Below are 15017 nucleotides of genomic sequence, written 5' to 3'. Positions count from 1 at the left end.
AAACCAATTGGAAATGATTCAATCAGGGAAGGAAATAGAGTCTAGGAGTAAAATGCCATACAACTAAAGGAGAGATCTAAATACACATAAAAGGCTTACCCCTGAGACAAAGAAAAAATTTAGTAATATGATTTTTAAAACGTCCCCCTTCTCACATCCTACTACCACACCAAAGTAACTCAAGTATAATAATTAATTCTAGCTAAAAGAGCTGCAAGAAGCAGACTCCTTATGAATAACAGTATGTACAAAGTCCAAGAGAGAATATAAAAACATGGACACTAGAAAAATTAGAAGATTCTTGTATCTACAGCCACCAAAATTTACACACAGCTCAACTCATAATCAGATTTACATAAATGCACAAATGTCCTTTTACCAGAGATCTTATTGTCAAATACAAAATATCTGGCTCTCAACAAAAAATTATGTCATGCCAAAAAGCAAGAAAAATAACATTTTGAAAAGACAATGTAATCATCAAGATTAAATTCATTCATGACATAGATTTTGGAATTACCTTTCAGAGAATTTTAAATGCCTATGATTGATATATTAAGGATTCTTAGGGGCGAAGTAGACAACATACAGGAATAGATGGGTATGGCAAGTAGAAACAGGAACACTTTTTTAAAAAGCAAATGTTAGAACTGAAACTCACTGTAACAAAAAAGAATGGATCTATCAGAATACTTGACATGACTGAGGAGGAATCAGTGAGCTTGAAATACATCACTAGATTATCTCCCAAACTGAAATACATAGAAAAAAAAAGAAGACAACATTCAGGAACTCTCAGGCAATTTCAAAAAGTTCAGCAGACATGTAACTGTAATACCAAAATAATATAAAGAAGAATAAATGTTTGAAGTAGTAATTGCTGGTAATTTTTCATAATTAATGAAACATCCGATCACAGAGCCAACAAACTCAGAGAACATCAAGCAGGATAAACACCAAAAATCTACACATAGGTATATTTTATTTAAACTGAAGTAAACCAAATTCAAAAAAGGAAAAACAAATAATAAAGGAAAACTAGGGCCGGACACTGTGGCTCAAGCCTGTAATCCCAGCATTTTGGGAGGCCGAGATGGGCAGATCACGAGGTCAGGAGATCGAGATCATCCTGGCTAACCCGGTGAAACCCCGTGTCTACTAAAAAATACAAAAAACTAGCCGGGCGACGCAGCGGGCTCCTGTAATCCCAGCTACTCCGGAGGCTGAGGCAGGAGAATGGCCTAAACCCGGGACGCGGAGCTTGCAGTGAGCTGAGATCCGGCCACGGCACTCCAGTCTGAGCGACAGAGCGAGACTCCGTCTCAAAAAAAAAAAAAAAAAAAAAAAAGAAAACTAAAACCCATCAACAATAAGAAAAAAAAAGGATAAGAATTATAGCAGACTGTTTATCAGAAATTATGTGAGCCAGAAGATAATGGAGGAAAGTATTTTGAATTGAAGAAAAAATAAACACTAACCTAAAATTCTATATCCATTGGCAGTTTTCCTTAAAGGTTAAGAATAAATAAACCCTGATTCAGACAAACGAATGCTAAGGGAATTTATCAGCAGCATATCTGCCCTGCTTCTTATATTGAAAAATAATTCTCAAGCAGAAAGGAAATTACATAGATCACAATTTTGAATTAACATAAATATAAAAGAGCATCTGGGAAAAAACAAAAGTCAAATAAAATATTTTATTTTTCTTATCCTTAATTCCTCTAAATGATAATCTTAAAAAAATCAATAATATCAACAATATATGGAGTGAGGAAATCATATAAAAGAGTAAAATTAATTACAAATATTCCAAAAAAAGGCTTGGAGGGAGTAATTAAGAATATTCTTTTATAAAGAATATGCACCAGTTGTAAATCAATGTAATATTGCTTTAAAGTGAATTTAGATTAAAAATAAATATTGTAAACTATAAGATTACTCTTAAATTTTTTTATAATATGTATCATTGATGAGATAAGACAGGAGAAAAAAAATAATTATTTGAAATACTCAAATGAAACTAGGTAAGTTAGGGGAAAAACAAAAATAAGAAACAAGAAAAATTCAATGAATAAAAAGTTACCAACATGGTAATTATCAATCCAACTTTATCAATAATAACTTGAAATATAAATATTTAAATATATTGATTTTAAAAATAGGTTGTTAGAATAGATACAAAATATCTAATCATATGTTCTACAAAAATATAGGTTTCAATATTTTTTAAAAATCCTCAGATAGGTTAAAACTTAGGGGCTAGGAAAAGATATACCATGCACACAGTAATCAAATGAAAATGGGAAAAACTATATTAATTTCAGAAAAAAAGATTGCAGAACACATAATGCCAAAATAAAAATTCTTACTGACAAACATATAAGCTGGGCTGTATTAAAGTGAGAAACTCCTACTCTGTGAAAGACATTTAAGAAAATGGAAAAGCAAAACACAAATTGAAAGAAAATGTTGCAAAATGCAAATCTGCTAAAGTACTTGCATCAAATTATGTTTAAAGACTTTTAAAACTTAGCAATAAGAAAATAAATAGCTCAATTAACAATAAGCAAATGCTCTGGACACCTCAACAAAGAAGATGTACAAATAACAAATACATACATATGTAAAGTGAAATAAAATTAAGGGATATTAAAAGGAAAAATAGGCTGGGCAGGGTGGCTCACGCCTGTGACCACAGCACTTTGGGAGGCCAAGGTGGGCAACTGCTTGAAGCCAAGAGTTCGAGACCAGCCTGGCCAACATGGTGAAACCACGCCTCTACTATAAAATACAAAAATTAGCAGGTGTGGTGGCGGGCACCTGTAATCCCAGCTACTTGGGAGGCTGAGGCATGAGAATCAATGGAACCCAGGAGGCGGAGGTTGCAATGAGCCGAGATCGCACCACTGCACTAGCCTGGGCGAGAAAGTGAGACTCTGCCATAAATAAATAAATAAATAAATAAAATAACAATGAGATACCACTACAGAGTTATTAGAATGGTTAAAGTCCAAATAAATACCAATTTTAGATAAAGATAACAAGTAACAATATTTTTATTCATTTATGATGGGATTGCAAAATGACATACACGCTTTGAAAGATAGTTTGGCAGTTTCTAAAAAAGCAAAACATAGTCTATCAAAATAATTTGGCAATCATGCTCTGAGGTGTTTACCTAGTTGAAAATACGCCCACCTAAAAACTTGGGTGTGACTATTTATAGCAGCTTTATTCATATTGTCAAAAATAGATGCACCTAATATGTCATTCAGTAGGTGAATGGATAAACTATGGCACATCAACTGAATGGAATCTTTTTCAGTAATAAAAAAGAAGTATCAAGCCATGCTTAAACATAAATTAATCTTCAAAATGTATTAAGTTAAAGGAGTCAGTCTGGAAAAAGGATACATACTTTATTATTCTATTAAATAACATTTAGGAAAGGCAAACCTGCAATGATCAACACACAAGTGGTTGCCAGTGGTTTGGGGGAAGGGGCAAAATTGAAGAGTAGCACACAGGAGCTGTTTTAGAGCAATGCTATCATTCTCTATGAACCTTAATGGTAGATATATGCCACTAAGTATTTTTTGAAACTCATAAAATTTTAAAACAGTAAGAGTAAATTTTTTTAATTATATATTTTTTAAGTTTTATTTTTAATTGACATATTATAATTTTACACAATTATGGGATATAGAGTGATACTTCAATACATATGCAATGTGTAATGATCAAATCAAGGATATTAGTATTTCTATCACTGTAAGAGTGATAAATGTAAGAGTACATTTTAATATATGAATTTATTTTTTAAATGAAACAGCCAAAAGATGCAGAATGGAATTCAGAATTTTCAAAGTAACCTGTTTTAAAAATGTATGAAATAAGCTCACCGAAGAGGGTTGGAGGAAAAGATGTTGAACCAAGTAACTTTTGCAATGAATGTAGTCTTTACAGACTAAAGGAAGAAGAAAATCCACACAAGAGCTGCATTCTCTTTAATAAAATTGTTTCCCATAGGTTATAGACTAACGATTTATGACACTGCTATTTATGTATATTTTAATAGAACAATTAAATCGATGATGGATGTTGGCAGTGATGTTTTTCACTGTTGAAGTGGGAAGTTACAGACGAGGAAGAGAAAAGCATAGAATTATCCAAGCAGTTCTGTATTACAGTTGGAAACATCAGTATGAATTCATGTTTAGCTTAATATAGAGGCAAATAAATACCTATATCAATATTTATTGATATGCATAATATACCAGTTAGCATGCACACTATATTTCCTCTCTCTCTCTGCTAAAGTAGTCAGTGTTTTTTTTTTTTTTTTTTTTTTTTTAAGACTAAGTTAATGAATACGCAGTCTGAACTTGGATCATCTTGAAGTGCCAGAATGTAAGGAACCACTCAAAATCAAGCAAACAGAACCACAAACAAGTGAAGAGGATATGTCAAAAGAACACAAGAGCCAATTTAAAGAGTTCCCAATGGTCAAAGTTGGAACAATTGGAGCAACAAAATGAAGTGGTAGTAGATTATAATCCAAAGCATGGAATAAATACCCATGAGTACATAGTTATATAAAATAATGATTGAATATATAAATAAGAGGGGAGAACATACAAATCGCTTGTTCAGAGGAATTCCAAATACTGTATTGTCACTACACTGCCCTCTATGAGATGGAGTATAACTCTCTACTCTTTAAATATGAGCTTCGTATAGTGAATTATTTCTAATTACTACAGTATGAAAAGCGGAAAAACACTAAATTCATAGTGGAGAAATCTGACAAACACTGTGTCAGCTAGGTGATCAAGAGTAACTGCAATATTGTAAATCATACTGATAATATTGATTCTTGACACAAGGTGATGAAAATCGCACTTTTGGTCTATGGTTTTGCAAAAACCTATGACCTTAGTCTAATCATGAGAAAACATCAGACGAATCCTGAATGAGGGATGTGTTAACAAATAACTGATAAATATTTTTCAAAATTGTCAACATTATCAAAACTAAGGAAAGTCTGGGAATTTGTCACATCCAAGAAGAGTTTAAATAGACGTAAGAGCTAAATGTGCTGTGGTATTCTACGGGAAATCTGGAACAGAAAAAGGACATTTAGTAAAGCAAAATAAATCTGAAGAAAGTATGGCCCCTGGTTAATATTAATGTTTCACTATTGGTTCATTGATTGTGACAAATGCAGGATACTAATATAGGATGTTAATACTAGGCAAAACTCAGTATGGGATATATAAGAACAAGCTAATGTCTTCAAAACTTTTCTGCAATTTTAAAAGTATTCTAAAATTGAAAGTTTACTTTAAAAATAGATTCACCATCATTCACACACAAAAAGACTAGAATTATGAAATGTAAGTGCTAAAAAAGTTTTGCAGCCTCTTTAAACACAAAAAAGTAGCTCTGTTGAAGCAAAGGGAATTATAGTACCTTTCTCAAAAAATTACTTTGAGAATCAAATAATGTGTTGATTCTTATTCATAGCGAGAGTCTCAATGCCTAAAACAAATTTGTTCATCAATGAAATAAAGCAATCGCAACATTCCCTCATTCTCTTTTTCACTCTAGCACACAGAGTAATCCATTTAACCATCTTTACCTTTCACTGAGTTAAAAAATCGATCAATCAAAGATTAGCTGGCTCAGGCAAAGAAACAGAGGCTTCAAAATGATGGAACAGATTCTTTTGAAAAGTTGAATTTCTATATTGGGATTCAGAAAGTGAAAAGTGGGAATGTGTATTTAATTAGCTACATAATATACCCCATGTTTAGAGACTGGTATAGAGTCAGTGCAAAGTAAATGTTAGTAATCACTGATGTTTTATCCAATGAAATTTTATTAAGTATGTGTCAATGTTTGCTTTAAATAATACATGAGCTTAATATATCCTATAAATCTACATATTAAGTGTGCACTATGCATTTGACTAAGCTATGAAAGTTAAAGTATAAATATACAACAATACATATACACATGCATATATATTCTTGATTTGGAACTCAAAAATAATGAATGAAAGAGAATGTACGCAAATGAAAATAACATAAAACAATAAAAGGTTGAAAAATGGGTTAATCCATCAAGAGTTCATCACAAGAAACCGTATTCAATGTATTTGTAACTATGTTACAGAAACAAGGTCAAGGAGTATCTATGAACCTAGTGAGAAGATTCAGATTGTTAAAGGTGGAATTTTAAGAGGAAAGAGTTAGGCAAGAAAGTTGCTGAAGTTCTGTATGACTTGCTGTTGTTATACAGGGAACAATATAATTTTGAGAACGGGACTAAAATAAGAAAAAAGTAGGCACAGTGATTGCTGGGTTTAATGTGTTTAAACAACAGGTGGCTAGGTTACGAGGAACAGATGAATAGGAGATCATAATTAGTTATTGTTACATTGGATATTAAAGATTTGTGTGTGGAACTGTTTTGGTTGATGGCAAGATTCAGTATATACCTATTGTCATACATGATTGAATATGAAGAATATATGGTTGAAGCCAAGTCAGTGAGTGTGGGTGTTTTTAATACCCAAGATGAGTATCTATGTACTTGTTTACCTGGAACAACCTGGTGTATACTTGATGTCCCTGCAAAATTATCAGTAACACTTTTGCATACTCTTGAATTTTACTAATTTGAATACAAATTATATGATCATCTCCTCACTTTGGGCCAGTAGCAAATTGCCATAATAATTTGGAAATAGCCAGAAATTCTTAAAAAAATATAGAACAAACGAGAGAAGTGGAAAATTGTAAGTTGATATTTTGAACAGGAGCTGAAGGAAGACTTTTCATGAAGGAGACAGAGTAACAGGGTGGAAGCCATCCAAACTTATCTCCTATTTTTTCTTAGCAGAGCTCCTTTTGGACAGGTCTGGTTTATTCTGTTATTGCAGTCCACGCCCTATACTTTACCATGAACTTTATTCATACTATGCCCCTAAATGAAATAATTTTTCTCTTTTTCTTCTTCAAAACAATTTCTTTCACCATTCAAAGCTTAGCTCCAAAATGACCTCAATAAAATACCTTCAAGAAATAGGAAAAAGCAGTCATTCAAATTTTTAAAGAAGGCTGCAGAATTTAACTTTTGTTGATCTTGTCCTGCAGAATACATACAAGTGCTGGTGAATTTTCGACAGTCTCCAGTGACTGTCGAAAACTGCAAAAATAGCTTAGTGAGAAATATTTGATGCTCATACTTATAATCAAATATAAACATCAGTTCAGCTCAGGACTGAGGTATGTTTAATCTCTCCATACATACTAAGCTTTTATCTTGTAATAAAGAGATGATAACTACATATGCTATATGAATTTGTAGCTACATTTCTGTAGAAACTATTAGTGTAATAAAGTTTATTGTATGACCTATTTTGTATGTGACTACACACAGAAATACTAGTGGCTAGGTTAATGCCTACATGCTGAGAAGATATTCATCAAGAAAACATAATACAAGTGAAGAAGTATACATGTCCCCTTTTTATTTTTAGTGTTGGATATTGTTTTGTTCGGTTTTGTTTGTTCTGGCGTTAGGCAAGCTCCCTTTCTGTATTACAAAGTTATAACCTTTATCTTTAAAGGCTTTATCTTATTCATTTTTAACATCACATAATAGTTGCCTACAGTTGATAAGGCTCAGGAAGTATCACCTGCTAATGCCCTCTACTGGTAGAACCTTATGAAAGATGTATCTGCATTTGAGAATAGTTGTTCAGTACTGTAATTCATTACTAAAAATCCCTTAACATTATGAGCAACAAAAACAATTTATCCTATTTATATTAACTATCTTTAAAGAATGGCCTATGCTTATATAAAAGTAGTCTTATTTCATTGAAAAAAAAATTAAAGGACGTGAATGTCATATGATTCTTTCTCTTAAGTTCTGTTCATCATATTAATGATTCATGGATGACTTCTTTAAGATAAATAATTTCACTTGTTCATAGTATATTTTTTATTTTTACTGCAAATAGGTATACTTTTGACAAAAGTTGTAAGTAAATAACTAGCCTTTTTTCAAAAAATTAAAATATATTGCTGGACTAAATTATAAGACGATATTATCTTTTAATCATAATATTTCCTTAGCTGACAATTCTATTATTACTTTTATATGATGTATCAATTAAAACCCAAACATTATGTGTATTTGGTTTTTAAGAGACCCGTTAAAATTTCACAAATTTGATGAGTGACTAGAGAGTTTTGAAGTGGACCAAATAACATGTTAGAATTTTAAAATAAAACAAGGTTAGTGTTAAAAATTTACCAACACAAATTTATTTCATAGCAATAATATTTCTAGTACCTATTCTGATACTATAAACAACACAATATTCTAAAAACTTTTATTATGTATTACTTATATGCATAATATGATATAAAATTTAATCATTAAAACACTCTACACGAACTTATTTTAATAAGGTTCAGTTAAACAAATTCTAACAACAATTTACCTTTATTCTCTTCTCTGTTTCATTCCATTTTTTTATGTTTATAAATACAAGTCATGATGTACACACATGTGTTTGTATATGTATACTTTTTGACTACATAGATGGTTTAAAAACCTCTGATATACTGTCATGGGATCCTTGGGGCATTGCCTCATCATCAGGAAACCTCTGTAGCTAGTGGTGTCTTCTGCCTGAGTATTGCTCGCACCTGCTGGACTCATTCTGCTCACTCAGCCCAGAAGGCTGTTCTTGGCTCGTGTTAATGGCCAGGATCCCAGACCTGACAAGGGCAAGTCAGTTGCAGAGCAGTGAGAGGTGTATAGGCAAGCGAGTGCAGGTTCTGGCCAGACACTCTGGCTGCTGGAGAGGGGCAAGGAGCCCTGGGAGCTGGCACAGCTGCCAGCTCTGTGAAAGACTGTGGCTGGACAATGTACTGCACGTGGCTGCTATTTTGGGCAACTGTGTCTGGACAAGGCGAATGCAGTGTCATTCAGAAGCTTGGAGATGCCAAAGAAGGTGTCACAGCCCTCATGCAGGGAACCACTAGATCTGGGCTCCTAGAAGGGCTGCAGCTCTGCTCTCCTCCTTGTTTCCCGCAACATGGAGAGTAGTGATGGAGGGAGAATTTCAGCCCTGTTTGTGTTACAGCTATTCTAGTCCTGCCATTCATCATGTCCCGAGTTCTTGTCCCATGTCCCTGAAGAATGAATGGACAACTGAAGGGTGAGCAAGGTAAAGAGGAGCTTCCTTGAACAACAGAACAGTTCTCAGCAGACCCGCAGTTGGTAGCTCCTATCTGCAGGCAAGTCATCCTGTCTGAGTGTACAGCTCTCAGCAAAGGGCAGACCCACAGCGGGTAAATCCTCTCAGCAGGAAGGTCATCCCTGTGTCTGCTCAAGTCTGAGTCTGGGGTTTCTATGGGTTTCAGAAGGAAGGAAGTGCATGCTGATTGGTCCATGGGTGACCATGGGTGGGCCTGGGAAAAGCACCATAAGTTATCACTCCAGAAGTGGCAGCCCAGCCCCAGGCTTCAGGCCATCTTTGACCTGACGGTGTAGTTTCACTGGGGACCCTCCGCATTTTGCCTGAAAGCCTATCTGCCTCTTGTCACCATCCATGGTGCCCAGGCTGCTCATGGCAAGGGGCGCCTATAGGCCCATGCTGAGCCACCCTCAGCCCCCACCCCAGCCTCCCTCATGTGCTGGTCCACGCCCAAAGTCTGGAAGGGGCCAAGGTGACAGGGGACTGGCATGTCAGCGCTGCCTTGAGCGTTTGTACACATGGACGGGTTGTGACTGTTCCTGGGCTCAGCTTTATCTTTGCTCTGAAATCTGAGCAGGTGATGGGAGTGGGGAGAGGCCAGGCAGCAGGAGCAGGCACTTCCAAGCCTGCAGGGCAGGGAGGCTTCCCTCCCCTGAAAGTGCAGAGATAACTGGGTCTGCAGCTGAGTGGCAGCAGCTGTGCCTGGGAGGGCAGGGATCCCACCCGTCCAACTTGGAAGAGGGCAGGGTTCTCACCTGTTCCTGGCTCTTGTCGAATCAATGGAGCATGCAGCCCTGGCTATACCTACCACACTGCAGCCAGCATGGCAGCAGCTGGTCTAGACCTCTGCTGCTGCTTTCATAATCATGGGCATCAGCACTATTCACAGTAGCAAAGACATGGAATAAAGCTACATGTCCATCAATGATAGATTGGGTAAAGAAAATGTACTTATATACCATGGAATACTATGCAGCCATAAAAAAATGAGATCATATATTTTGCAGGAACATGGATGGGGCTGTAGGTCATTATCCTTAGCAAACTAACACAGGAACAGAAAACCAAATACTGCATGTTTTCACTTATAGGTGGGAGCTAAATGATGAGAACACATGGATACATAGAGGGGAACAACACACACTAGGGCTTATTGGAAAGTGGAGCATAGGAGGAGAGAGAGCAACAGAAAAAATAACTAATCATTACTAGGCTTAATACCTGGGTGCTGAAAAAGTCTGAACAAGAAACCCCCATTTGTTACGTTTTTCTATGTAACAAACTTGCACACGTACCCCTGAATTTAAAATAAAAGTTAAATAAAAATAACTGGCATCCTAATAGCCTCACTTTTTCCCTCAGTACAAATTCCTTCAGTATAAAAACTGTTTGAGTTTTAGCTTTTCAATATTGTATCATAATTATCACAACTTTTTTCCTAATTAGTCATAAGTTTATAAACTTATTATTAGTTAATATAATTTGGCTCTTCACCAAATTGTTAGTAATGCCAAAATTCCAGATTTAATCTTTTTAATCCTGACATTTTGACAGCCTGGCTTTAGGATGGGAATTGGGGAAACTAATACCAGATGTTATTCCCAAGGAAACTACTAGAAAATGTAAGCTTTAGCAAGATAAGCAAGATGTATTTTGGAGAGATGATGTGAAGACTGAAAAAATAGGGCTTCTCTTAAAGGGCTAGTAGTATATTTCGTGTTCACATGTGATATCAATCAATTGCATATAGTTAATTGCATTGTTTAGAATATTGTGAAAAAATACTTTAAAATTAATTTTTCCTATAGAGTTACAAAATGATATTTGAGGCATCTATTTTTAGCTGGTAAACATAAAATTTCAAATCAGTTCAGTCATTAAATATTACACGTGAATGATGACAGATCTATAATTTACGGCTATTTATTTTCACTCAAATCATTCCAGAAAGTATTTAAAATTATTGAATAACTCCATGACTTTAAATGACAGTAATATAATACAGGTAAGTAGTTACAAGCACATGGCAGACATTTCAGTCAGTCAAGCTTGACATTTAATCTCATTTCAGCCATGTTGCGCATGTGTGTTGTTGGCCAGGATTCCCGACCAATCAGTATATTTTTGCACTGCATAAAATGGGTAAATAATTGTTTTCTAGGGGGATTACCTTAGTGATTATATGAAATGATAATAATCACTTAGATCAATTCTGGTACATAGTAAACACCCCATTAAAGATATTCATTCCATGTTTCTTTCCATGCAAGCTATTTTTTTATTGAATGCCAAACATTTTAAATTTTATGTCACTGGATTCAAAAAAAAAATTTTAATGAAAAAAAATGTTTGAAATGTGTCCCGGGATTCAGTTAAGTTATTTAGAAACAGTTTTATTTTTTTTTGATGCTTGATTTTACACTTTGGTAGACAAGCCCAGAATAACTTTTAATCTAGGATTTATTTGGCCATACTAAGGACTCTACTTGATATGCCATGTGCCATTAGAATGTTCCACTCTAGTTATTCAGAACATGACCCACTTCCAGCCCTATGTGATCTACAGTAATTGTTCTGCTTGTTCCTTTCCAGTAGTCTTTCCTTGGTCGTGAGATTCTTCATGAGTATGTGCCAATCCACATTCAGAAGGAGATGTAATATTTATCTGCAGACCTCTGGAGCTCTCTGTCTCTCTTTCTCTCTCTCACTCTTGCTTTGTCTCTCTTTCCTATCTAAAATTCTGTTTTGTGAATTCTAGCCAAGTTGGCCTTCCCGAACTCTATAGTCTTCTCCTCATCTTATGAAGATTAGCATGCTCCAGTTTGGGCAACCTGTCTTGCACTGCAGCCTAAAAATTTTATATAAGAATTGGGCCAGAACAGTCTTAGGTATCATGTTATTTATTTTCTTTATTTCGCTGGCCTAAGAGTCATGTTGAGCAATGAAAGGAGAAAAGAAAAAAAAAAAAGAGGCTTCTTAAAATTGGTAGTTTTTTAGTCGTTAAAGATAGGAGGTAAGTCTAGTTCCAGTTATAATATCATGGCTAAAACAATTTTAATATAACGATATCTTAAAAACACTTTATTTTCTTTGAAATATATATTGACTTTACTTCCTATTCTTTCAATCTCATTACCCACAAATCTCTATTGTTATAGGTTTTGCACATCCTTCTGAAACAATTCTGCATAAAATAAATAAAAAGAGAAAAGACTTTGCATAGGACAATGTATCAAGCAATACTATTTTTTATAATATTACTATTAATTTTAGGTGTTACTTTTGTTAATTCTTTCTTTCTTCAGGATAAGGTGTTTCTTCTGAGGCTTTCTCCCTGGTTTCTTGAACTGAATGCTTTTTCAAAAATTATTTTCCATCTCTCTTAGCTTTTGACTAAATGCATTCAAGCATTCACCTTTCTGGCCTTTAGAGGAATAACTTTATTGCTCTGCTTACATTTATTTTATTCTATCTCCTGGTTCAATTCTCTTTTAAGTTTCATGGCACTCTCAGTAAAACCTCCCATTTCCAATTTTCTTTCCTGACTATTAGACACTCCATCTTAACATCCTCTTCTTATGGCTGGAAAGTTTAGCTGTTTCAGGGTGTAGTTACATATCAGTGGAACTATGTTTATTTCAGGTTTCCAGTGGTTCTAAGTGGCATAAGCTTAGGTCTCCCGGGCATGTATGTAAGGTTATACTGCTTCAAGTACATTTCAGTCTCTCTTCTTCTGTAAAGACTGAGTTTATTAAGTTAGTAGGTGATAAATATAGTTTTTCAAAATAAATATTTTAGAAGAAATATACAATATAGTCTGTATGAAGAATCCTTAAAGAAAAATTATAACTTTGTGCCTGCTTTAAAAGATAAAAACATTGCCCTGATTATATTAAGAGCTTCTATTCTGTAATTATATTATGTTTTAAATACACATTACCATCTGATTAATCCTGGATCCTCAAATATTTTTATTCTGAGTCCCCAAATAGCATCTGTTTTATCTCAATAGAAGTACAGGTGTATTTCTGTTTCTCAAAAAGGTTTTTCTCTTCATTTTAATGAGACTTGGGAAAAAATAAATTCAAGTGGTCAATCAGCTATATTAATTCAAAAATTTCAGAATCTTGAAAAATACATGTAGGGGGTGTCCTGTACCACAGAAATTCCCATTCAATATCAAGACACATTATCTCAGCTGCTGGAAGAATGGATTATGTCTCATTTCAGAAATTTCTCTCTGCTAAACAAAGCTGCCTTACCCTAGGTTCTACCCTCTGTCTCAGGTATCTCTCTCTAATCTAATGACTGGTGCAATTGCACGGCACCTTTGCCTTGATACATGCCAATTCTGAAGGGCCATGAGAACTCCAGTGTTCTCTGTTGCATCAGTTTAAGCTTTTGCTACAATTTTGTTGCAGTCCAACTTCTCCCTTTGGAAATCCTGCTTCTCCACTTACTCACAAAGGTGGTTGCAAAGCTTATTACAAACTTTGTGCGTGCAAATTTCCATCTTAGTGTCTGTTTCCTTTAGATCCTAAACTAAGACAAAACACCTAATCAATTTTTATGCTAAATATATTTTGCACAAATTTTCTGACTTACAGTCTTCATATTTATCAGTACATATTTATCAGTATTTTTTCCACTCTTCCACTCTTGTTGCAAAGTTTTAAAATGTGGTATATCTTTAATTTTAAAATTAATGTGTTCAGAAACGTGAGTTTTATGTTCAATCTCTTTTCTTTTTTCAAATAATTTAATAGATTAATTATTCCCCCTCTCAATTATCCTATTTTTACATATTCCTTTTATCTTAAAAAATACTCCTTTATCTTTCACTACCTTTTAGCTAACACTATCTCATTAATTCCCCTCACAAACTTTGCAAAAGTGGTTTATACTAAAGTGATTTACACTCACTTTCCCAGAAATCTAATTTTTACACAAACTTATGATTAAAATTCCCACTCTATTAACAAGTGACTTTTTCATAAAATAGATCACATTAGGAAAACAGTATGGCGATTCCTCAAGGATCTAGAACTAGATGTACCATATGACCCAGCCATCCCATTACTGGGTATATACCCAAAGGATTATAAATCATGCTGCTATAAAGACACATGCACACGTATGTTTATTGCGGCACTATTCACAATAGCAAAGACTTGGAATCAACCCAAATGTCCATCAGTGACAGATTGGATTAAGAAAATGGGGCACATATACACCATTGAATACTATGCAGCCATAAAAAAGGATGAGTTTGTGTCCTTTGTAGGGACATGGATGCAGCTGGAAACCATCATTCTTAGCAAACTATCACAAGAACAGAAAACCAAACACCGCATATTCTCACTCATAGGTGGGAACTGAACAATGAGATCACCTGGACTCGGGAAGGGGAACATCACACACTGGGGCCTATCATGGGGAGGGGGGAGGGGGGAGGGATTGCATTGGGAGTTATACCTGATGTAAATGACGAGTTGATGGGTGCTGATGAGTTGATGGGTGCAGCACACCAACATGGCACAAGAATACATATGTAACAAACTTGCACGTTATGCACATGTACCCTAGAACTTAAAGTATAATAATAATAAATAAATTTAAAAATAAAATAGATCACATTAAGTATGTATTTTGTTTAATTCCTCTATTTCTCACTCCCCTTTGCTGGGAACCTCTTTCCTTCTTTGATTTTTATTAAAACCCTTTTTATCTGGAC

Source organism: Papio anubis, chromosome 2, assembly GCF_008728515.1.
Source record: "Papio anubis isolate 15944 chromosome 2, Panubis1.0, whole genome shotgun sequence".
NCBI classification, from domain to species: Eukaryota; Metazoa; Chordata; class Mammalia; order Primates; family Cercopithecidae; genus Papio; species Papio anubis.
The sequence above is the reverse complement of the archived record's forward strand: the minus strand, read 5'-3'. Positions refer to the sequence as shown.